Source organism: Cydia pomonella, chromosome 3 (genome assembly GCF_033807575.1).
Source record: "Cydia pomonella isolate Wapato2018A chromosome 3, ilCydPomo1, whole genome shotgun sequence".
NCBI classification, from domain to species: Eukaryota; Metazoa; Arthropoda; class Insecta; order Lepidoptera; family Tortricidae; genus Cydia; species Cydia pomonella.
Window position 1 is genome coordinate 19,209,931 of NC_084705.1, and position 24,783 is coordinate 19,234,713.

The window sequence follows — 24,783 nt, forward strand, 5'->3', positions numbered from 1 at the left end:
AAATAAAGTATTTACTTCTAACATAAAATAATATTACGCGAGGACTACTAAACCCATTATATCGTATTTTTCCTTATAAGTACTTAGGTTAATTTTGGTTAACACTGAAACCTGTCCCTGTCTCACCGTGAACTGCTGCCAGAAAGATGGGTATGCTTATAGAAGTAAAAAAAAATATCATTCAAGTAGTACCAACCAAGATACCCTGTAAATAAATGAGGATTTCTTTTTTAACTCAAGGCTGAGCGCTCTCGCCTCCTCGGCCTATAGTTTTTTTTTTTATTACCACGCAGCCTTTTTTTACGAGTTTTAAACTGCTCCGACCACAATGATAAAACGGAAACTCATACAAGACGCATAGTGTGTATACATATATTTTTAATAACGTAAAGTCAGTTTTAGAAGTAACGCTGGTTTAACCGGTATCTTAGATTCAGTTCAGTAGAATTCTATCTCGGTATAGTTTGGTACACTACAATCCGAAAACGAACTAAAATTGAGTTAGGTACACCATCCGCCTACAGGCTCCGTCAACTGTAGGATTGTTACCTGTGTATATAGGTACATTCAAAGTTGTCGTTAGGATTTATAATACCCTAGTTAAACGTGTTTAACACGTTCACAGTCCAGTGCCCAATATATGGGTCATGCTGAACTATCTCCACACGTTCGTGCCCCACATATGGGTCTCGAAGATACGACCAGGTACCCACAGAGGTTAATATAACTTCATACTGCTTGATAATTTAGGGATAATTCTTATATAATATAAGTGTGTTCTTATGTATTATAAGTGTTCTTACTTATTGCTCATATCTATTTTTTTGGTCTCTCTTTTTTATTAATTGTGTATTTGATATATTTTATATTGTAATATCTTGTGTCCCATGTGCTTTTGTATCTAGTGTGTATTTTGTAATCATATATACAGTTTCTATTTTCGAGTTCCTGTAATTGGCTCTGTACTACTACTCGTATCTAAAAAGTTTAAAGTATTTTTATAGCTGTTGGAATTCCTTGTATAAATAAATAAATAATAATATTTTTGGCTAGTTTGACAGCAGCGTACAGAAAGTTATTGTTCTAATTCGAGTGCGTGCTTGTTTTTTTCTTAGTGACTTAGTGTGGAGCATGGACGTGTGATTTAAATAATTTGCGTGGACGTACGAGGAAATGCATACATGTAGGATGGAGACTGTTAACGTGTAAAAATCAATCAATCAATCTTCCTTGCCGTATACGCCAATGCCGACTCCATCAACAATTCTTATCCGGATTATGAAATGGCGGCCTAATGTGGCTCGCAAAACCAAACTTTGTCTTGAAAATGCGATCACACGACGCGCAATGGAATTGTCCAGTCGAGTTACGGGTGTACGTGTAAGTGGACTTAGTGCTTAGCATCTAGGTCTTCCAGACGCTGCTGCTCAAATTGGTCTACTTTCTTATGAACCCTAGAACGCAATTCCAGAAGTAAGTGAAATTTTGGATACGAAGGTCCAAAAATTTCACTTACTTTGGTGAAGGTTTGGGTAGGAAGGAATTAAAGATCCGAGTTTGCAATATTCTTACCCCGGAGTTATACATAATGTTATTCACCACACTTACGAAGAAAAAAACTAAATTTTGAGCGAAACAATTCTTAAATTCGGTGTCATATCAAACATTCGTCCGCAATTTTGTAATTTCTTGACAGGTTGTGCCACGACTATAGTTGTGCCGTTCTCGAGAATATTCTCCATTTATTAAGGGGAATGTTCTCGCGCGAGAACATTCTCGAGAACGGCACATCTATAACCACGATTGAAAATCATATAAAAACATTTTAAACAGCTGTTTATTTTTTTTTATATCATCATCATCCTATTTTTTATTAAACAAAGATACAAAATGAAAATCTTAAAAGCTACTTACAAAAATCTTAACCTAAATTTAAAACTAACAAATTGAATTAATCAGATTAAATAATTTTAAACATAAAAAAAAAAAATTATAAACGTCAGTATTTTAAAAGTAAAACTCATTTATGCTACTTGGTTTGTATGAATAAGTGACATAAAAAAAGCTATAATTCCTTAGGGAGTTATAGTTTATTTTTACAATCCATAACTCCCGTGGGAACTATAAAGGTCTTTGTACTTCAGTACACTTGCATGAAATAAGATGATTTTCGAGCAAGTGTGATGAAAAAAATATTTCTCAAAGGTATGAGAGATGCACTAAGACTCTTTTGATGAACCAATTTTTAATTAAAGGGTGATAATGGGGTTGAAAGTTTTTAAAGATTTATATGAGAACGAATTCTCGGGTTCAATCCAAAAACTTATTTTGGGTCAATCAATCGATGAAAGATTCTATACATATCTCATAAATAGCTACTACTAGTACTATTGAAAATAAAACCCATGAACAAATAGATTGACACCTTATTTGTAAAAATTGCGTCAGTAGTTTCAACGCTACGCTGGAACACGCACCACAAACTTACTCAATAGTTAAAACAGAACCCTTTCTTTTGGCTTGCTAGTTAGCAAAAATAAGCATATCTATGTAGCTACAAATAGCAGACTAAAGAAAAGTGTTACCTCGCTCAGGAAAATCTCATTTAATTTTCCCGACAAAAAAGTAAAGTGGCAGCCACTCCACAGATTTAAAATTCAAATTGAAAACATTTGTAAGCGGTATGCGGACACAAAAAATACACGTCCTAAAAATATGTTTTGTTTTGTTGGTACGTATCTTTCACATTTCCGTTGGTAAATTTACGTGAAATGTGGAATTATATGCTGGTAGCGGCACAATGTATAACAAAACGAGGATAATCGATAAAATCGCACTCAATAATGTAGTCCATGAAATTGTCTGATACAGTAAAATCATGCAGAGTGTCAATTAAACTCTATGATAGGTAATAATACTTATGCCAAATGCCTAATATAAGTACGGCATGCAGAGCAGCTATTTGCAAAGTATTTTGAAGGGGTCTCATTAGATTTTTAAAAATCTCAGATCGATATTGCATGATATTCAAATCACATAATTTTTTTAAAAACATTTAAGTAAACATAAATATTTGCGTACACTTTTAAATTGTTCTCTTAGGGACACGTTACATATGGATTGCTGCTTATTTAGTTACCCGAGACGCGCTCACAGACCATGCAACAGAGTTTCAGCAAAAAGAAACCAAAGAGAGCTCGTTCCGTACCGTTCATGACAAAGTCTGACATCTTTTTCAGCAGTAGGGAGTATCCGAACGGGTTCGTAATCTCGCGTAATGGGGCAAGTTGGATCGTTAATGTCAAATAGCAGCGATTGTTATGTGGCCGCCCCGCGCTGCCAGATGCTCGGGACAAGAGTAAGCGATCATTGAGCGGTTACACACAGTTTGGTAACTCTTGGTTCTGCAACTGCGATAATGCAATGAAGAGATATTATATATCTCCCATGTGCTTGGAACCCAGAGTTCAGTACAAGGAACTTGAAAGTTATATTTATGTAGGTAACATATTAACTTAAACAGAGCAAAATGTAAATATAGCTACAATACAAACTTAAACTAATCTAAAACTAAAGAGAGCCCCTGAGGCATAGTCGCAATCGCAACGCTTATTCGATGAGCGAGGAAGCTGCCAGCTCTTTTATCCCCAGTAACATCAACCAGCCGTTTGGCCAAATCCGTAAAGAAGCTCTGAGCTCCCGGGCCGCACCGAGGGTCTCGAAACCAAAAGGAACAAAGTTGTTATTGGCGTCGAGACGTTGTGAGGGGGCAGCCTCGGAAGCTGCACCCGCTTTCTTTGTAGTACCGTGAAGGTGAGACGGTGCCAGTTTATCCACACAGGTCGCATCCCACACCATCACTCGTCCCATCCTCCACGGTATCAGCGACATACCATCAGGTCTCTTGCCATCGTACCGGCCGGCTCGAGTATCGTAGGCACGTGACAAGAGACCTGGGGAGAATGTCATATGTAGAAACATTAGATATTTCTGTTTAGTTACCGTGGATATATGTAAGTAGTCGCCATTTACAACAAATATGTAAAATCTTTTTTGAGTGATAGTAGGTATAAATTTAATTCGTGATACATGCAGTGTTTGTATCTATAGATTCGCAGTGTATGGCATATAACAGTCATTGCACATATTTATTATTATAATTTTACGTAAACTTGAGACTTCCAAAAAGCCTTTGATCGCGTAGACAACGACATTCTTCTTCTGAAGTTAGGCGCAGTGGGATTTGCTCCGAGGCTTCTTAAGTTGTTTGCGAGCTATCTGTCCGATCGAACACAGTACGTGAAGTACGGACCCTATATATCCGAGATTTACGGCACGCGTTCCGGCATTAGTCAAGGGTCTAACTTGGGACCATTCCTTTTTGTACTGCTCATAAATGACTTGCCATTAGAAGTGCATAATTCCACACTACTGTTGTTCGCAGACGACGTAAAGCTAATAAGATCGGTCGAAAGCGAGAAGGATTGTCAGGAATTACAGGTAGATGTCGACGCGGTCTACCGTTGGAGCCTCAAAAACAAATTATATTTTAACTCGAGTAAGTGCGAGATGATGACCTTTTCGCGATCGCGTGGTCCTATTGAGTACGAGTATGCCATCGGTGACGTTTGTATAGCGCGGTCGGCCCGCGTCCGTGATCTAGGTGTGCTCTTCGACCCTGCACTCTCATTTCGCGATCATGTTCAGGCAGTGACTGATGCGGCGTATAAGAGGCTCGGATTCGTTTTGCGTAATTCTGGGTCCCTGAGCGTTTGCGCCACTCGCGTGCTCTATGCTGCACTCGTCCGGAGTTTGCTAGAGACGAATTCTGTAGTCTGGAGTCCGCATGAGAATAAATATATTCTTATGTTGGAACAGGTCCAGAAAATGTACCTAAGGGCTTTGTACAAGAGGATATACGTCTATTATCCTTACATGTACCCCACCTTGTTCTTACAGGGTCAACTAGGGTATGACTCCTTACAGTTGCGAAGGTCGCTCTCCTTAGCCAAGTTTATATTAGCAATCTTTAGAAATAAAATTGATAGTATAAAACTTGTCGAAGTCTGTGTGCGCCTGTTTGTACCTAACCAATACACCCGCGCGCGACGGCACCCGCTGCTGGCGGGGGGCGCGGCGCGCACGCAGGCGCACGCGCAGGCGCCGGTCGCGCGCGCTCACGCACTGCTCAACTCCCTGCTCGAGGCGCAGCCACAGTGCGATTTGTTTGTGAGTGCGATGGGGCGAGTGATAATGGAATGCAAGAGGATATTAGAAAGAGAGATGCCTGAGAGTACTATACCGTTATGAATTCCTGTGTCTTAGCTGCTCATGTGTTATTGCTTTATAATGTTAATGCTTTATGTTGTTAATGTATTTCAATTTGTGCCGCTTTGGCATTAGCTGTAAGGTGCAATTTGTTATTTGAAATAAATAAATAATAAAAAATAATAATAATAAAACAATAAACATTCAGCAGCATAAACAGGTAAATTATTTGGCAACACGTAAAATTCGCCTGTCATAATGCGTTTTTACGAAGTTTCAAGTCCTTCACTTAATTTATTTAGAAACCAAGCAGCCTTACAAATATGTCTTACATAAATAAATATTCCTATAATAATGCTTCCTACGTTACTAAGAAAACTATTACAAAGAATTGTTTTCGATACAAAGTTTCATGCTTCCCTTAACCCGCTTAGAGAAAGATTTTTTCAAGAACGCACAAATTTTTTTTCTTTTTATCTAATATTGTAGTTTTCTACAAAAATTCAAGTTACTCAAAAATGTATTCATACCCGATACAAACTATCAACTCCTTTATAACCCCCTTAGGGATAAGTTTTTAAAAACACTGTAATTACTTTTCTTCTTTTCTATTACTGTGTTTTAATACGAACTTTCAAGTCTCTTAAATCGATTCCGTCAAACAACATCAAACCGCTTTCTAGAGGGATGAATTTTCCGAAACTATTAAATTACTTTTATTGTTTCCTATTATTTGATTCTTGCTACGAAGTTTGTCCCTCACTCCAAAAAATTTCGTACCCATATATATTTTCAACCTCTTTTAATCCCCTTGGGGGATGAATATTTGAATACGTAGCAATTGCTTTCCTTGTTTTATAATGTTGTGTCTTCCTACGAAGCTTTAAGTCTCTTACTCAAATCGTTTCGGGTCACAAACTTTCAACCCTTTTTAACTAAAAATCAAACAAACAACAAACTTTCAACTCCCTTTTCAGCACCTTAAGAAATGAATTTTCAAAAACGGTGAAAGGACTTTTCTTATATTTTAATGTAATGCGTTTTAACCAAGTTTCAAGTTCCTAGCTCAAAATAAAACTTTCATCCCCTTTTTTCCCTTAGAAATTTCAAAGTCGCTTCTTATTTCTTGTACACACTATAAATTTAGCCTGATGTACAAATTTACTTTTATAACTTTTACTTTAGCAACAAATTCATCCGCAACATTTTGTATTCTGCACCGTACAACAAGCTCTTCCGTTTCGTGTGGTTTTGTCAGATTAAAATCCGAAGTTCAGGAGATAAACCTATCGTGCTGCCATTAATAGCAAAAAGTTCTTAGCTGACTCTGACTGGACTGCGCCCCACTATTAGTTAATGATCTTTTCTAGTCTCGCACTAGGGGAGGCTATTTCAAACTTCAAGTTTATGCTTTTTGGTAAAGATTAAATTTTATAAAGCACTTTTAGAAATATATATTGGAAAAATTGCAATATTTTACCTGTAAATTTAGAGTGTACAGTAGCCTTACCATCTCTGCCTTAGCAGTGTCAAACTGTCATAATTAATCGCTAACGACTGCAAAACTTACTTTCTATACATCTCGCTTGCAATTATATGCGAGAACGAGCGAGATGCATGGAAAGCAAATACGCACACGCTAGCGAATATATCAGTGTCAAACTGGTGGTAGCCGTACAGGAGTGTTATATTCTTAAAAAAAAACAACATATGTCGTCATTTCTGTCAACATTAACACAACGGTGGGGACAGAATTATCATCATAATGTCAGGATCTGTTCGACCGTAGCGGCCTGTGGATAGTCAATAAAAGCGCCATCCAATGCCGAATTTAGAGGTTTGGAGGCCTCGGACAATAAAGGAGTGGAGGCCCCCTGGCCCCAAATTTTTTCCAAATAAAATGGTAAATTTACCGAATTCTCTATTGTGGGGGGCCCCTCTTTTGTGGAGGCCCGGGGCAGTAGCCCCGGTTGCCCTCCCCTAAATCCGGCCCTGGCGCCATCTTTGGCCCATCAGAGATCTACTTCCATTTTGACTCACTTTTATTCTTTATGAGGGTGCATGAAGTTTACGTCGTAAAGTCAGCATGAATAGTAGCGGTTCATCAACGCGCCAAAAGTATATGATACTCCGGATAACTTTTCCAATTATAGATTAAATCTCAAAAATTCACGTTCAAAAGTATATCATTTACACTCATCACTTTGTTAAGCTGTCACAGAATGGTAGATACTTTTGAAGCGTTGTTTGATCCGCTACTTTTGATGCTGACTGTACAAGACATGACATACTTTAAATTTCAGAATCCATCCCCTAAACAGGTTGATACGAGTAAAATGTGCTAAGGGCGAGGGAGGGGGTATTTTACCGTTATACATAAATGAAGTCACGGTAAAAAGGATAGTATATAACAGAAACGATGTATGTAGGTAGGTATATGTCGTGGCCAGATTGGTTGGTGTCTATCATTTCATGAAATGATCGGTTGGCCACATCATGAAAAATTCAAACCTAACCAAACCATATTCACGAAATGATCAGTTCTAAATGGCATTGAAATTTTATGAATAAAATGATCAAATTCTGTGAACTGGCTACGACATGTTAAATGAACGCCTCACTGTAATATGTATACAAATCCAACTTACTTATCCCCTTAAAAGTAATAACAAAACCCAACCTCTCATTATCAAAAGCAAAGTACTGTTCATATTATCTAAACTACTGACTATTACTTCGCTACTCTCTTATCACGAAGAGCAATTTCCTAAGAACTTTGCGTAAAACTAACCTTTATGATGTTAAAATGGACTTTGAAAGTACAACTTAAACGTATAATTTTAAACAGGAAATCGCACAGTAAGAACAAGAAACGGAAGACGTCTAGTCCCCTGGAATTACGGAAAGTGCTAAAAGTGTCGCAGAAACTACAATAATATTCTCTCCGTGCTCTGCGAAGACAGGTGTGGTTTTATGCATGTATTCGTGAAAACGATCGTGCTGCGAACCGTTAGAATACGGAATTCGCCACACCGTAAAGGTTTCAGTGCATTAAATTACGTGATCGATAGATTTTTTTTACCTTGTCTTATCGCCCTCTCGGAGGTACGTATATGTACTTCATTATAAATCGGCCAAAGATTTATTGATTGTATAAGACATGTAAAATCTGAGACAAATAATTGCTTCAAATAACACTTTATAGTGAGCTAGGTCATCCCCTTGGCTAAGTTTGCAAGCGCTGGTGCTGTCAAGGCAACTATACTTTTCAAGTCATATTCGTTAATGTTTTAAGTATATTTATTTCACTGAAAATTACTATTAAACTGAAACCATTTGCTGAAGCCATTTGTTAACTTAACCAGGTATGTCTTCTTGTTGGCGTGAACCTCCACACGTGCCGCAAAACTTCGAGGAGACTTAAAATTGTTCTCTAAACGGCAGCAGAATTTGCATGTAGAGCGGATGGGATGCCGTGCGTAAAATCTTATCATAAAAGTTAGTTTGATAAGAAAAGTTTATAAGTTCTTGATGTGTTTTTTTACCTGGTTATGCATTTTCATCGCCTTCTGGACCACACATCCTTACCTTTTAAAATAACACGTCGAAGTAGTAACCCTTTTAAGAAAGGTAAATTGTACGTAACCTAGGCTATTTTCTATCCGATATTTAGATATGTAAATCACAGATACATGACAGTGAAGAATAAAAATTTAAAACATATTAAATAGGTACCGGATCTATATGGGTGTTTCGGAATGTTGCTTTCCCAAAACAAACTAGCGGATCTGAAACACAGCTCTTTAACTTATTACTACGAATAAATTAAGCTTACATTCTATCGCGGTCCAGAGTTCTGAAATCTTCCCGCCCATATGAGTACGTACAATTCAAAGGTGTAGTGAGGGTTACGCTCCGCAGACGAAAACAACGTAAATATCTGAGTCGGTTTAATAACAAGAACTACTAATATAACTGTATGGACTTAAGACTAACGAAACTATCGTGACGTCAGCAGGCGTTTCGACCGAGACACCGTGCTGCTATCGAAATAGTTCGCAAGATTAATGTTGGAAGGTGTTCAATAGCTTGAATGCAGCCAACCAAGCACTAATCCGCTCCTAACTTTTGACATCGATCGGTAATTTGCATCTCGGAGGTCATGTTTCTACGTCGACACATCGTTAGCGCGTTCTATCTCGGAGGTGGCGCCATCTCTTGACAAATTGGTGCACTACATTCCCCCCTATTTGGTTCCGAGATGCCCCAACGAGGGTAACTCACTGTTTCTTCGGTCGGCCACGACCCCGGGTGGGACGATCTGGCTGGGGTGCCTTACGTGGTCGACCTCGTTTCCTCAAAGGTTGGGCGGGAGTAGGTAACTCATTGGTTGGGCCAGTGTACGGTGTCAGCGCTGAAGCATGGTAGATTCCGAGGCACACACCAGGGTTTGATGGGTCTGCGACTGCATATGAAGAGGGTCCGTGCTGTTTGGTGATTTTATACGGGCCGTCTCTCTTCGGGGCAAATTTGGCGCTGATGCCTTTGTTGGCGGAACTCAGTGGGTGTAACGACACCATAACCATGTTACCTTCAACATAGTCTGGTCTAATCTGACGGGATTGGTCCGCCAGTTGTTTTCTCTTTTCTTCTTCTATCTCTTGCACTTCTCTAGTTTTCTCTATTGTGTCTACTAGTTGCAACAACTTCGGCGTTATCTCTGGTATGAAGTTTTCCGAGAGTACTATTTGCCGAAAGTCATTGTAGTTGTCATCAATCGTTCTCAGTTGTCGCCCGAAAGTTATGTAGGCTGGAGTGAGAGACGTCGATTTGCAGACTGCGGTGTTCATGGCGAACCTGATGCTTGGGAGGTGTTCTGGCCACTCCCTATGGTTTTGTCCAATAATGATTGCTAATTGCGTCTTTAGATCCCGATTCTTTCTTTCTACGGGGTTTGCCTCGGGGTGATATACTGGCGTATAGGCATGCTTGATCTTTAAGCAGAAGGAAACTTGTTGCATTATGGCACTGACGAACTGCGGCCCGTTGTCGCTGATCATCCTTCTAGGGAACCCGTACCGAAGGAAGACTTCGTTTATTAGAATCATCGCACATCTTTCCGCTGTGGCATCTTCCAAGGCGAAGAGTTCTACCCAACGAGAGTTTATGTCTTCGATGATGAAGATCCAGGTTTTATTGTCAGACGATGGAGGTAATGGCCCAAAGAGGTCAAACGAGATCACTTCGAATCGCTGACTTAGCGCATGAGTCTGTAGAAGTCCAGCCGGTTTATGGTTAGAAGGCTTGTATCGTTGGCATTTGATGCAGAGTTTAACGTAACTCTCAATGTACTTCCGCATGCCAATCCAATAGTATCTACGTGATATGGCCTGAAACGTCTTATCAGCACCATAATGTCCCGCTTTAGGATCATCATGATAGATGGCCAACACATTGGCCCATTCGTGTTCCGGTACAGCTAGTTGTGCCTCATCCGAATTGGAATCTAATTTGTGACGATACAGAAGGCCGTCGTTCATCAAGTAGCCCTTGCTACTCCAATATATGGCGTTTTCATTGCCTTGGGTGTCCTCCAATGCTTGAATTATTTTTGCCAGTCTCTCATCCTTCAATTGTTCAGACCTTATTTCAGCAGGGCTGCGTGGTCGCAAGTCGACCGTGACCATACACACGCCGCATTCAGTTTGGGTGTCCTCCGTGCATGGTGGCCTCGATAAGGTGTCTGCTACAACATTGATTCGTCCTGGGATGTATTTAACGAGGATATCTTGAGCCTGCAGCTGTAGAGCCCATCGAGCGAGTCTACCAGTCGGAGATTTCAACTTCATCAGCCACTGTAAGGCCTGATGATCGGTGACAATTGTAACAGGGGCACCCTCAATATAACCCGCGAACTTCTTGATGGCCCACACGACTGCGAGCGCTTCTTTCTCTGTTGTCGAGTAGTTTCGTTCTGCCGATGTTAGAAGTCTACTCGCGTATTCAATTGGGTGTTCTTCTTCCTTTTCACCTTGTACAAGTACCGCACCCAGTGCATAATTACTCGCATCCGTCTTGATAGTATAACCTTTGGTAAAGTCTGCTTGCCCAAGTATTGGGGTTGAAGTGAGATGGTTTTTCAACTCTTTGTACGCTTTCTCTTGTTCAGGACCCCACGTCCACAGAGCGTTCTTTTTGGTGAGTTTCGTGAGTGGCTCGGCGATGTTGGAGAAGTTTCTTATGAACCGCCGATACCAGGAACAGGTCTGCAGGAAAGACATCAGATGTTTCACGTTGGTCGGGGGAGGTCGATTTAAAATAGCCGACACTTTCTCAGGATCAACTTGCAGACCTGCGGGGGTAATCAGGTGACCCAAGTATTTTACGCTGGTGCAAACAAAGCGACACTTGTCTTTGTTGACAACGAAGTTGTACTCCCTCATCTTGGCGAAAACATCTCTTAGATCAGACAGATGCTGTTCAAATGTCGTGGAGAAGATGATCAAGTCGTCTAAGTATGCAAGTAGCTTGATATGGCCTAGACTAACACGGAATCTGTCTATTAACCTCTGAAAAGTCGACGGAGCATTCCGAAGTCCGAAAGGCATTCTTAGGAACTTGTAAATTCCGAAAGGCGTTATAAAAGCAGTCTTTGCTTGGTCACAATCTCGTACGCGTATTTGCCAATACCCAGCCTTTAAATCTAAAGCTGACATGTAAGCCGTGGACTTTGCTTCATGTAGTAGGTCGTCGATGCGAGGGATTGGATATGTGTCCGGCACTGTAATGGAATTTAACCTTCGGTAATCTACGCAGACTCGTACTTCCCCATTTGGCTTCGGGACCATTACAACTGGCGCGGCCCACGGAGATTTACAAGGTACGATCACTTTGTCCGCTAACATCTTGTCGATTTCAGTTTTCAAAATTTGTTTCCTTTGTTCGGACAGTCTATAGGGAGGGACAGATATGGGTAGATGATTCTGTGTATCTATTATGTGTTCCACGTCATTCACTGGATTGCCATTCGATTCGAATATGTCTTTGAACTTCTGCAGCAAACCGTCGAGTTGTGCTGCTTGTACTTCGTCCATAGTGGTGGATACATCTATGGCGCATAGGCCGACATCACCAAAGAGCGTGGCCGCGTGCGGAGATAAGTTGTACTCAGCTTCCTCAATATTCTGGATGGCATCTCGCATCATGTATTCCATTCTTGGTGAATATCCGTCGAAAAGAAGTTTGTCTTGAGAGCAGTTAATTTTCGAAGGCAATGCGGCTCCTTCAGCCTTTGTAGACTCTGCTTCACCAGCAGCAATTGCTTGCCTTAACGGTCTCTTCCCTCGTTCCATATCAATAGGAGCAACTACGATTTTAGGAGCAACTGCGGTTTTGGGAGCAACGACTATTTTAGGAGCAACTGGGACTTTAGAAGCGGTCGCGTCTGGTTGTGTAAACATGATGAACCTCTCTTGGTACAGCTCAAACTCCTGTTGTGGTTGGTCTATGTAGCTCCACGTGAATTGTGCGATATTCAAAATGATGCCAGCCTTTTGCATAAGGTCGATTCCTAGCAACGTCCGGTTGTCATGGGACTGTTGTAGTACGATGAAAGGGGCGTGTAAGCGACGCCCACCAAGGACAACATTAGCCTCGAAAACTAGTACTCTTTGCAATCTTGGGTGCCCATCTGCCAAGGTCACTGTCGCCATTTCTTCGTAGAAAATCTGTCCACGTGCCTTTAACAACTCGTATAGTTCCAATGATGCAACGCTAATCTTAGCTCCAGTGTCCACATAGGCTTTACCTTTAACGCCATTGACCTCGAGAAACACCATTGGTCGAGACCGCATCTCTAATTGTATATTTATAGCACAAAATCCTAATGTGCCTTTCTTCTCAAGCGTATCACTGGGCTTGTTAGAGCATATCTTGCAGTTACTGCGATAAACCCCTGGTGCACCACATCCATAACAGGAGAACTTCACATCACTTGATGTTGGCAGGACCGTATCCGTTTGTCCATTGCCAGCTTCCATTGTCTTTTTACGCTTTCTACACTCTTCTATGACGTGACCTAGCTTTTTGCAGAAATTACATCGAGACGCTTTCTTCGCACGCGTTGGGACCGAAGTGTCGGATTTGGACGCCTCTGCAGTTTTATCGCTGCTTTCTTTCCTCCCTTCCCCCAGAGCTTTCTCTTTTAGTAAGGCTTCAGCGGTGCGTGCCTGCTTTAGAAGGTCATCAAAATCCTTAACTTTCTCTATAGGGACTTTCTCCCTAATTTTAAGATTTAACAGCCCATAAGTAATGTTAAGCTGCTGCTTTTGATTAAGAACTTCATCGCTGGGAAGTTCGGAGAACAGCATTCTCTTCTTTGTAACAAAATCGTCCGTAGAGACTTCTGGACCTTGCCTGGTCCCGCAAGCTTCCAAATAAATTTCATATACGGGTTTCTTTGGAGCGAACGTGTTTCTTAGTGCATCTTCAAATGTAGCCCATGTGGTGATAATGTTTTTGGTTCCTTGCCACCACACTGCAGCCTCGTCTCGCAGGATTAAAGGTAGACCAGCTAGTGCGTCGCTATCGTTAATGTTCTCAAGCTTCTTGAAAACTTGCACCGCCGTGAGAAAAGCTTCCACTGTCTCTCTATCCTTTCGACCGTTATAAGTAGCTTTGCATGACGTCATACTGCCTTTCCGACTACTTCCTATGCTGGCCAAGAGTTGCTGGAACTGCTCCTGAGTTAGATTGACAGACATCTTGTTTTCACTTTTCCTCTGGAGAGCTTTCACAGGATATGTTGTTTTCCTTCCGAGTCGTGTAACCACGTATTTGGGTTCGTTCGAGCCCGAGTTGGACGCCACTGTAGTGAGGGTTACGCTCCGCAGACGAAAACAACGTAAATATCTGAGTCGGTTTAATAACAAGAACTACTAATATAACTGTATGGACTTAAGACTAACGAAACTATCGTGACGTCAGCAGGCGTTTCGACCGAGACACCGTGCTGCTATCGAAATAGTTCGCAAGATTAATGTTGGAAGGTGTTCAATAGCTTGAATGCAGCCAACCAAGCACTAATCCGCTCCTAACTTTTGACATCGATCGGTAATTTGCATCTCGGAGGTCATGTTTCTACGTCGACACATCGTTAGCGCGTTCTATCTCGGAGGTGGCGCCATCTCTTGACAAATTGGTGCACTACAAAGGTATATAATCTATATTTTTTATTCCCGTAAGCTTTCTCAATATTGTTTGTCTATAAGTCCAAATCTAACATCATATCTTATTATAAATATGGTTATAATAATGGTCGCCTTCCATTATTAGGAATTTCGCATAGACAGCTGTGGAATCACTTAAGAGTCCACAGCAAGCTCGGCCGATTTTCACCTTCCTATACAAACGGAGTTTCGTTCTCATTTTAAAACTACGTGTTTGATTGCACTTACAATGACATGAGGTATATCTATGCCTATAATTAGTTTGTACACCGTGTTTTTTTTGTCCGTTAATTTCAAGGGTGCATCCCTGAGCTTAAATTAAGTAACTTTCTCAGACACCGGTATTCTAATTAATTCCATTTCGGATATAATTAATTTTTTTTTTTTTTATAAGACCCTTATGAGCGTGTACACTTGGCTAAGGGCCTCTTTACATATTGATTAGTGTTTAGTATGAGTTAATACATTTGCTACAAAACGTAAGTACTATCTCGGACAATTGATGTTCGAAATGACATTGATATGTCACAGTTTTCAATTGTTTGGTTAAGTTCAACGAAATGCCCGTGTTACAACAACGCTATATGCAACATTTAATTACGTTTTACAAAAATAAAAATAATTAAAAAATTTAACATAGTTTTTTTTTTAATGAACCATGCCATTTAGTTTCCTTAAACGTACTTACCGATACCTCGAAGTTAACGGAATTCAATAAAAACACGGTGTATAGCTCCAGCTTATAAAACAAACGAAATAGAGCATAAACAAGTTTTGTATGAAACACTTAAATCCGCTGTATTTTTTTAAATATGGTATCTGAAGTTACATAAACTAATTAAAGGCATATAGATACACCTTATGCTATTGTAAGTACATAGTTTTAGAGCAATCAATGAGAACATAACTATTAGACCGCGAGCCAGGAACAATTTCCATGACCAATCGCCTCCCGGCTGAAAACTCGTGTAGTGATTAACGGCTAGGTATGATGAACCCTCGTGGACGTCAGCTGCCGCTCTGTTGGTGGGTTGAGCAATAGCAGCCACCGAAACACGTAAAACAAAAAAAATTGTCATCGACTCCCTTGATACTTTGTCAAATGATAGTTCAGTTGCTGTTGTTAATTTAAAAAATCGACAACCAGTTATATCGCGGTAGTATGAACATCAGCTGGTCCCATGAACATGTAAAAAATAAGCGCTATACCTTTTATGATAGCAATAACAAATCATGAAACTTTGCATGTAGCATTTTATCAGGCGTAAACGCCTGAAAAGCCATCAACGGATTACGCAATTAACACATTACGCATACTTTGCCGCACATAAAGTGGTAAGGCGCATATTTTTACATGTTCATTTTACAGCTGACGGTCATTCCACCGCGATAGAACCGGCTGACGGTTTTTTTTTTAGTTTAAAACAGCATCTAAACTATCATCTGACAAAGTACCAGCCGGGAGGCGATGACTGACGAAATATGCTCCTGGCCCGCGGTCTATATGTGTTTATGGGGAACAGAGCTTGCTGCTGATACTTAACTGGGAATCACTGTGTTTTCAATCCAGGCAAAGTTCTAGCATAGTAGGACATGTTGAGGAAATTTATCGTAAAAATACATTAATTTTGCATGATTACGTACTTTTTCCCACTAATTAAGCTTTGATGAAAATTCTCTGTTAAACGAGATCTAAAAAAGCGCAAGCTACCGCCCAGCCACTTCCGACTAAACTGTGTATACAAACTTTCCCGCCCAAGTCAGGTTTCGAGTAAAAAGCTTACGAAGCTAATTTTCAACAAATTCCTCATTAGTAACATTTTCTATGTAAAGTTTTAGAAATTATTCTAGTTAGTTGCGTAGCGTTAATTTAGTTACGAAATCTAAAAAGGTATGCCCTATATGGTTTACCTATATATAGAACTGTAGATACATTGACACTGAGGACCTAATGTAGGGGAAACTGGGGAGGGTGATCACCCCTTTTGTTTATAGACTTAATTTTCTTAATTATTTGCAGTATTGAAATACTTTATAGACCATACGATTTAGAATTTATCTATTCATTAGTAGTTTGAATAAGAACAGAGTTGTACGAAAAATTAGACCATTAATTAATGAAATTCCATACTGTAGACTTTTACAGAGTGTCTCTTGTATTAGGGAGGCTTGTCTACTCCTAATTGAGAGCCATGATCCCAGGGGGATCAAGTGTCGCAGGTCTTTGGGACATATAGTAAACAGATTTTTACCATGTTTCGCTATAGCAGATTCTCATTGATTATATAGCTCAGATCGCAATAAGCAATGCATCTAGAATTAAGAAAATACACTGCAAACATATATATACTGCATCTGCAGTATGAATACTTAGAAGTTATATTTCCGGCAATAAGATGTCTTAGTCCGAAGGGATCAAGTCTCCCAAATTCACACTTGGTAAATAGATTTTAAGCGGCAATGCTAGACTTCGAGGGTTTATTTCACGGTAATTTATTGACTTGATCTAAAGGAAATTATTATCAAGAAATCGAATCATTCATAATCTTTCTATTTTTAATTATAAATTTTGAATTTTGAATTATTGTATTTCCTATAAAACAGCACAAAACTGGTAATCAATATTTGTACCATCAGAAAATAAAAACTAAAAAAGCAATCAATTTTTATTTATCTACTGGTTTCAAACCTTCTCTGGTCGTTATAATTTAATAAAATCGCGAATAATTAAGGTTTTAAATTTACCGCGCACATTTCGAGGACGGTGTTTGAGATGCATAATCCTAAAATCCTTACTACAGATTGTCGGTTCTATAGTATAAAAGGTCGGAAAGCCATTGAAAAAAAATCATCGCAATTTAAATCGGGACGATGGCTGACGGATCTCATCCACATAGAACCCAGTCATTAGTAAATTTAACCGAAAACAAACATCGCCGGTTGAAAAACCAAGCATCGTTGTGAGTGTTGTTTGTCGACCAGGTAAAATCCCTTGTGTGTAAAACGTTCAATTTAAGATAAGATAAAAATAAAGATATTTTATTGAGTTAATAAAGGTGCTTATACTACTTACTTACATTGTTTTACTTACATAATTTCAATGGTACAAAACCAACAGGCAAGTAAGTGTCATCTGACCCCCGTACTAGTAAGAACTGTATCACGGTGGGTCAGGATTAACCGTCCTTACATATAATTTTCAACACGTACCAATCAATTTACACTTAACATGTTGTGCAGTTTATTACATTTATTTATTTGTATTCCAAGATAACTTCATTTTTAACATGACGACAAGGTAAACAAAGGATGAATAGTGAACAATTTCTTAGCATCTGGACTGCGGCCGTTGCCGGGCCGTCTAAGAAGTAAACAAGTAGTATACGCAAAGACTTAAGATTATTTTTGTTAGACCTTAGTTACCTATAATGATAATGTTTAAAGTTATATGTATCAAATTAAATCTCGGTTTAATAAACAATAATGAGTCAAAAGTATTCAAAGTTTAAATCAGTGTTTCTCTGGTCGTATACTTTTAAAGCATGGTTTCCTAAAGAAAAGAAAATAAGTATTTGTGATATTAATTGATTGCAAGGTACAGTTTTAGGGTTTGGGGTGACATGATCCTGGAATCATATCTCCCCCAAAAATAACAAAGTCTCCCCATACATAGTGAGATTATAAAACGTGCCGTACTTGAATCTTGTGTTAATCAACACTTCAATAAACATTAAATAAAATAAGCATACTCACTAACAGCATTTCCATCTCATTTTATTAAATAAATCCAGTTACAACCTACCGAAGATGTAATATAATACGCAGTAATTCTTTCACCGTCCGCCATTTTCAAACCGCTGATTTTTTCGAAAGAGCGCCATGACAGAAAGTGAAGTTAGGAACGAATAAATGAGTGTTGCTAGCGTAAAAAAGTGTATCACGTTTGGTTAAATTTAAAATGAAGTGTGCCCTAGGGATCGACCCTCCCCACCTTCTATTATGTACTTACTCCCTATTGAAATTTGTCGGGTTTTTCCGTGACTAGGTTTTATTTTTTTAAGTTTAAATCGATAGTAAAAACATTTACTCGTACTAGACTAAATTGATTTCTTATTTCTTAATTGACATTTTCCTCCTCCAAAACTTAATTAATCGTAACGAAATTTTGGGAACGAAATGATAAAGGAAATCTGTATCCTATCGTTTAGATTTTTGCGTTTAATCTTGCCAAATTTGTATGCTAGGCGTCTGTTTACGGCGCATTTTTTTCCATTTTTAACGTTGTTTGCAGTAATCTAGTTCTTATAAAAACCAGAATATTAAAAAAAGCAAACCGTACAGACAGAGTAGTAAGAGTACTGCTGTTATTTAAATGTATTGAAATGTACTTAGTTTAAGGTCAAAGGTCAAAGAATAATAAAAATTGTTCTAGTAAAACAGCAACATAACTTGGGCAAAGCTGCAGGAGAAGATGGCGTTTACAATGAATTAATTAAGAACTTAGGCGCCAACTGCCGCAAGCGGTTGGCTGCTTTCAACACGGACATATTAGAAAGAAACACGCTGCCACCAGGCTTTAAACATGCCAAGATAATAGCCATCTTAAAACCCGATAAACCAGCCGAAGACTCGAAAAGCTATAGACCTATCGCATTACTTAGTGCATTATTCAAGCTCCTGGAAAAACTAATTTCGAATAGGATCACCCCTCTCATTGATCGCATAGTCCCCGTCGAACAAGCAGGGGTTAGAACTGGACGTAACTGCACGGCTCAAGTGCTGTCTCTCACAACGCACATAGAATCTGGCTACCAGAAGAACTTGAAAACCGTAGCTGCTTTTATTGACTTAAGTGCAGCCTACGATACCGTATAGAAACAGGCACTTTACTATAAGTTGATGAAAGCTGTCCCGTGTCGTAAAATTGTTAGACTGATTGACAATATGCTGAGGAACAGGGAACTTGTAGCCCATCTAGGAGATAAACAGAGTCGCCTTAGAACCTTAAACAATGGGTTACCACAGGGATCCACGCTGGCGCCATTGCTCTTTAATCTATATACTTATGACCTACCCAAAACAGTCTCTAGGAAATGTGTGTATGCCGATGATATCACAATTGCGCACCAGCACAAGACATTCGAGGTATCTGAAGAACAGCTCAACAAAGATTAAGGTTCTCTAAATGAATACTTTAAGAAATGGCGTCTTGTTCCTAATGCCAGCAAAACGAAAGTTTCGACGTTCCACCTCAACAACAAACAAGCTGCTTCTATCCCAACGGTAGCATATGATGGTGAAATATTAACTTTCAACCCGCACCCTAAATATCTTTGTGTGACCCTGGACCGCTCACTTACTTTCGGCCCCCACCTTCAAAAGCTGAGCAAAAAACTTGGGACTCGGAACAAAATACTCCACAAATTAACTGGCATTACTTAGGGTGCAAAAGCGGACGTTCTTCGTACAACTGGGCTGAGCTTTCTGCTGGCGAATACTGCGCACCAGTCTGGCTCAATAGTGCTCACACAGAGAAAGTTGATGTGCAACTGCGTAATACTTTTGAGATTTTATGAGATGTATCTCAGGTACGGTCAAATCCACACCCATACAATGGCTCCCAGCCCTAAGCCACATCCCTCCACCTCATCTTAGACTGTCGTCTACTGGCACTGGTAAAAGAAGCGAACAAAATTCACAGCGACCCGAATCTGCCGATCCGCCAGGAATTCCTTAATCTACCACAGCATCGTCTGAAGTCTCGACACCCGCCCTATCAAAACCTCTCCTCCTCCGCTCAAAACCTGACGCAAGGCGGATTCAATATAAAAGACACTTGGAAAGATGAGTGGAAATCCAACCTGCCAAAGCCCAGCCTAAATATCGTAGGTACGACCCTACCAGAAAGCCGTATGGCTTTTCAGCATTAGGAAGGAATGATGCCAATTAGACAGACTCCGTATCCAACATGGACGCTGTGCGGACTACTTGTTTAAGTGTGGTTGGCAAGACTCACCAGCATCATGCGACTGCGGGGCCCCAGTGCAGACTATACACCACATTACACATAATTGCCCGATACGGAAATTGGAGAGGCCCTAGATCTTCACTCACCTGATACAAACGCTGCCCAATGGGTGAAGAACTTAGATATTGTATTATAATTTATAATTAAGCGACTCTGTAAATGCCATACGAATAAATAAAAGCAACATAACATCACTTAGGTTTCATACTTAATTTGGCACCTACTATATGACAGCCCTATTTTACTAAAGCTCAGGCTCTGGTAAGTATGTTTGATATATCGACCATTAACTTATTTACTATAGGAATTTTACTTGCTTTCTTTAATTTTGTTTAGTGTCTGCGGCTTTTTGGAGTGTATTTTAATTTAACACAAGAGTGATAATGTAATAATAGGTGTAAACAGCAAGGTAATTCGGCTGAGGGTTGTGGACGCGTTGCAGCCGTCTTGGTAGCAGGCTGTGCTATCGCAGGTGCCATGGCCATTTGAACAGTCCTTAGAAAAGTCACCGAAAGAGCATCCGCGATGAACGATGGTTATCCCATATACTGTAAATAAAATATGTTATTGAAAATGTATGCACATGACTATAGTTATTTGTTTTACAAGGGGGCAAAGTTGTTGTTGAACCGCTCGTGCCACCAGCGCATGCGTGATACCAGAGCAAGCGAAAGATTCCAAAAATGAACCACGAGCATAGCGAGTGGTTTGAGAAGTGGAATCTTGAGCGTTGCAAGGGTTTCAAGGCACGAGGGTTAAACAAACTTTGCCTCCGAGTGAAACACAACATATATCACCACACCAACGCGAGGAAACTACTAACTATGAAATACAAATAAAATCAAATCAAATCCAAATAAACGTAATAAAAATATATAATTCAAAATCATCATTGAAAAGTCAATTCAACTAGGTAACTAAAGGAAACAGCTCAAAATGTGCATCGGATTACTTTGTCCCACATGTGGATAAAATGCAACTTTCTCATTCGTTTTTTGAACACCAAGAGGGCCTTTACCAGTTGGTGTGGTGAAAAATAGATTAGATCGTCTGTAGAATAGATTGCGTAGAACGTCGGATCGCAAAAATGCTATGTCTACTTACTATGGATATGTCAAATCAATTCTCAGATATAGAATCTTGGTCTGGGGTAATGGGATAGATATGATAAGAATATTGCGATACCAAAAAAATGTATCTGTGTAATCTGTGGATTGGACGTCTCCAGTCACCGATGTTTTTAAGCATAGTTCTGCCATTTCCTTGCTTGTATGTTTTTGAAATAGCCAACTTTGTTAGACAACACCCTGAATTAGTTATTACAACTGGTGACATATAGATACTATAGAAATAACGGAAGTTGTAAAAGATTTGTAGTTGGAAAACAAAAAAAACTGCTTTTAAAAAAAAAACACTGTAATGTGTGTGGGAATATTTAATAAGTTGCCACCTGACCTTATGCTATGACATTTCATATATTTAAGAAAACACTACATTAATGGCTTTCTTCTTTCTAGCATTTGTCCCGGTTTATTGCCACGGCTCATGAGAACCTGGGGTCCGCTTGGCAACTAATCTCGAGAATCGGCGTAGGCACTAATTTTACGAAGGCGAGTACCTTCAGAGAGATTTTTCAACCCAGGGGGGAAACTAGGCCTTATTGATATTAGTCTGGTGTTTTCCTCCACCGAAAAGAGACTGGTAAATATCAAATGTTAAACCGTATACAAGCTCCGAAAAACTTATTGGTACGAGCCGGGGTTTGAACCCGCAACCTTCGGATTGATACTCGCATGCTCTGACCGCTAGGCTACTAACGCATTTCTATGTCAGAATCAGGTCTAATATTTGTATAGTGTTTGTGGACTGTTGAGTTAGGAGAATCATTGAAACATTTCACAACTGTTATCTGGAAGCCGATTTTGAATTTCCAGTACACGGTTACGATTGGCTCCCTTTAATATATCTCCACTCCACTGCTAGGCATTTATATTCTACTTATAGAATTGAAAACGAGTGATCATTACACAAATTACCACTAGATTCCTAACTTCTATTGCTCGTATTTCAAAAACATCAATTCCCGTTTTCCACAAATTTTCCATGGACGAAATCAAGCGATCGAAATAAAAAAAAATTGGTCCCCTGACCCTATTCACGCAAATAAATAATTTACTTATGATTTACGATTCAATGGATCATGTACTTTTCGTTCGCATCTACCATATCGATATTTTTTTTACTTTAGGTTTGACGTTCGTCAATAAACGATGGTCAGCTTGGCTACGACCTTCGGGCGGCAACGCACCAGACAGTATTGGCCGAACGTTATTTAGAATTGACCATATTGAAAATTAACCATTACAAATTGGGCCGTAAACCGTAACGGACGGTTACAGTTTACGACTCAATTTGTAATAGTTAATTTTCAATATTTTCAATTCTAAATAACGTCCGGCCGACATTGGGACCAGAAATAGACTAATCTAAAATAGAGAGCTCACTCCAGTTTGGTTTCTGATCCATATACTGATAACAGGATTAACCTTACCTTGACGAACTGTTTTTCTGCAATAGGGTTTTGCGTCAGTACCGAATACATGTTCCATGAGTTCCTGGTCCTCCATACTTCCATTTATATAATTGTGGTTGCAGTCGAACAGAAAATACTCTGCTCCCGCCGTAAGATCGTTGGGCTTAAACGGATCGTCACAGCCCGGCTCATAGATAGAAGAACATGACCAACATTGGAGGGATTCACCTGAAAGTCAATTTATAACTATTAATATATTATGGTGTAAACCGAAAAACGATTGTGAGTCAGAAGACATTAAAAAAGTACCATTGTTAGATACGGAAAAATATAAATAATCCAACAAACGGATCTTATTAAGACTCTAGGTACAACTATTTCAAAGGCCAATAAGCCTTTTTAAGAATATTATTATTAAGGGACACCATCTAATGAGCTCTTATAGAAGGTTAAAAAATGCTAACTCTATAATAGATGGCGCTATTAAAAAGGAACATTCCCAAAATGCTTTATTACTTATGCCTTAAATATAGATACTTTTGTGTCTAAACTGAGGTCAATCAAGTACAATTTTACGTTTAGAAATTTTTCGAAACGTTTTCTTAGAAAAGGAGAAGGGAGTTTTCATACGCAAATAACTAAAATGTCAAAATCCATACAAAAGTTACGAATCTTGCGGCGTTGTATCTGGTTTGTCAGTCTTTTTTATTTAATTACCAAACTTTGGCGATACTATAGTTAATCAAGGATTCTAGTAATATTATAGGGATCACACGCTTATCATCACTCACCTCCTCTGACCAGAATAGTGATTAAACAAATAATACACCTACATAAGTCCACCATCATATTTTGTTAAATCAGGTCACTAAATAATTACGTTTTGTATATTTTAATGCTAACTATGCTTGACTACTGGCATCGAGTCTTTAAATATTTTTCATGAAGGTTAATATCATTATCAGTCATCCGCTCAGCAGCGGATGGGTGACACATTAATAATTTATGATAAACAATTGGTCAAGTTTAAGCTGTATTTGTATAATCTGTGTATCGTTCACTCATATGAAAAAGTTAATCAACAAATAAATTTACCTTAATTCTTAGACTTCATGACGTTATCAACAATTCATACACCAAATCCTTAGTGTTTATATTCAATTTAAATTTATTTTTATATTCTTTTTTTATATTCCGGTTTAAAACATAAGTTTTTACTTTCCAGTCTTTAGCTACATGTTGTTCCACAAATACACATTCGTACGAATATTAACGGGCGCTTTTACTGCGTTCACACATTCGCGTTCACTATCCGCCTTCAGAATGTGTATTGACGGCACGCTAAACGAGAAACGTATAATATATTAAAATGTCGATGTGTCTGTGTCTGATTTTTGATTTAGTATCTGAATTGTGCGAATACGACGGACTAAAGGTGACATTTGGATAGCAACTGCAGCTGCATTGCTGTTGCGACATTACTGCCGCAGTGTTGACGCGGCCATTGTCACTATCAATTTCCCTGAAAAAATGAGTGACTTTGTTGCCGCACCATTACCGCCGCGACAAAAACATTCAACCCGTGACTCATTTTATCAAGGAAATTAACAGTGGAAGTGCCCGTGACATCGCCATAGCAATAATGCTGATAGCTAACGGCGGACTGTATGACGTATGATGATGAAAACACGCATTCAAATAGGTACTTATTTTATTAATATTATATA

The 24,783-nt window shown here is 39.2% G+C and overlaps 1 long non-coding RNA gene across 1 annotated transcript; it reads right to left on the reverse strand.

The window, feature by feature from the left end:
- Positions 1–17,518: 17,518 nt before the first annotated feature.
- On the reverse strand, positions 17,519–24,166 carry LOC133516220 (uncharacterized). The gene is made up of 3 exons (XR_009799190.1): positions 23,848–24,166; positions 23,075–23,284; positions 17,519–21,071 (listed from the first exon to the last, which is right to left on the reverse strand). It is a non-coding gene; the product is annotated as an uncharacterized LOC133516220 (long non-coding RNA).
- Positions 24,167–24,783: the final 617 nt, after the last annotated feature.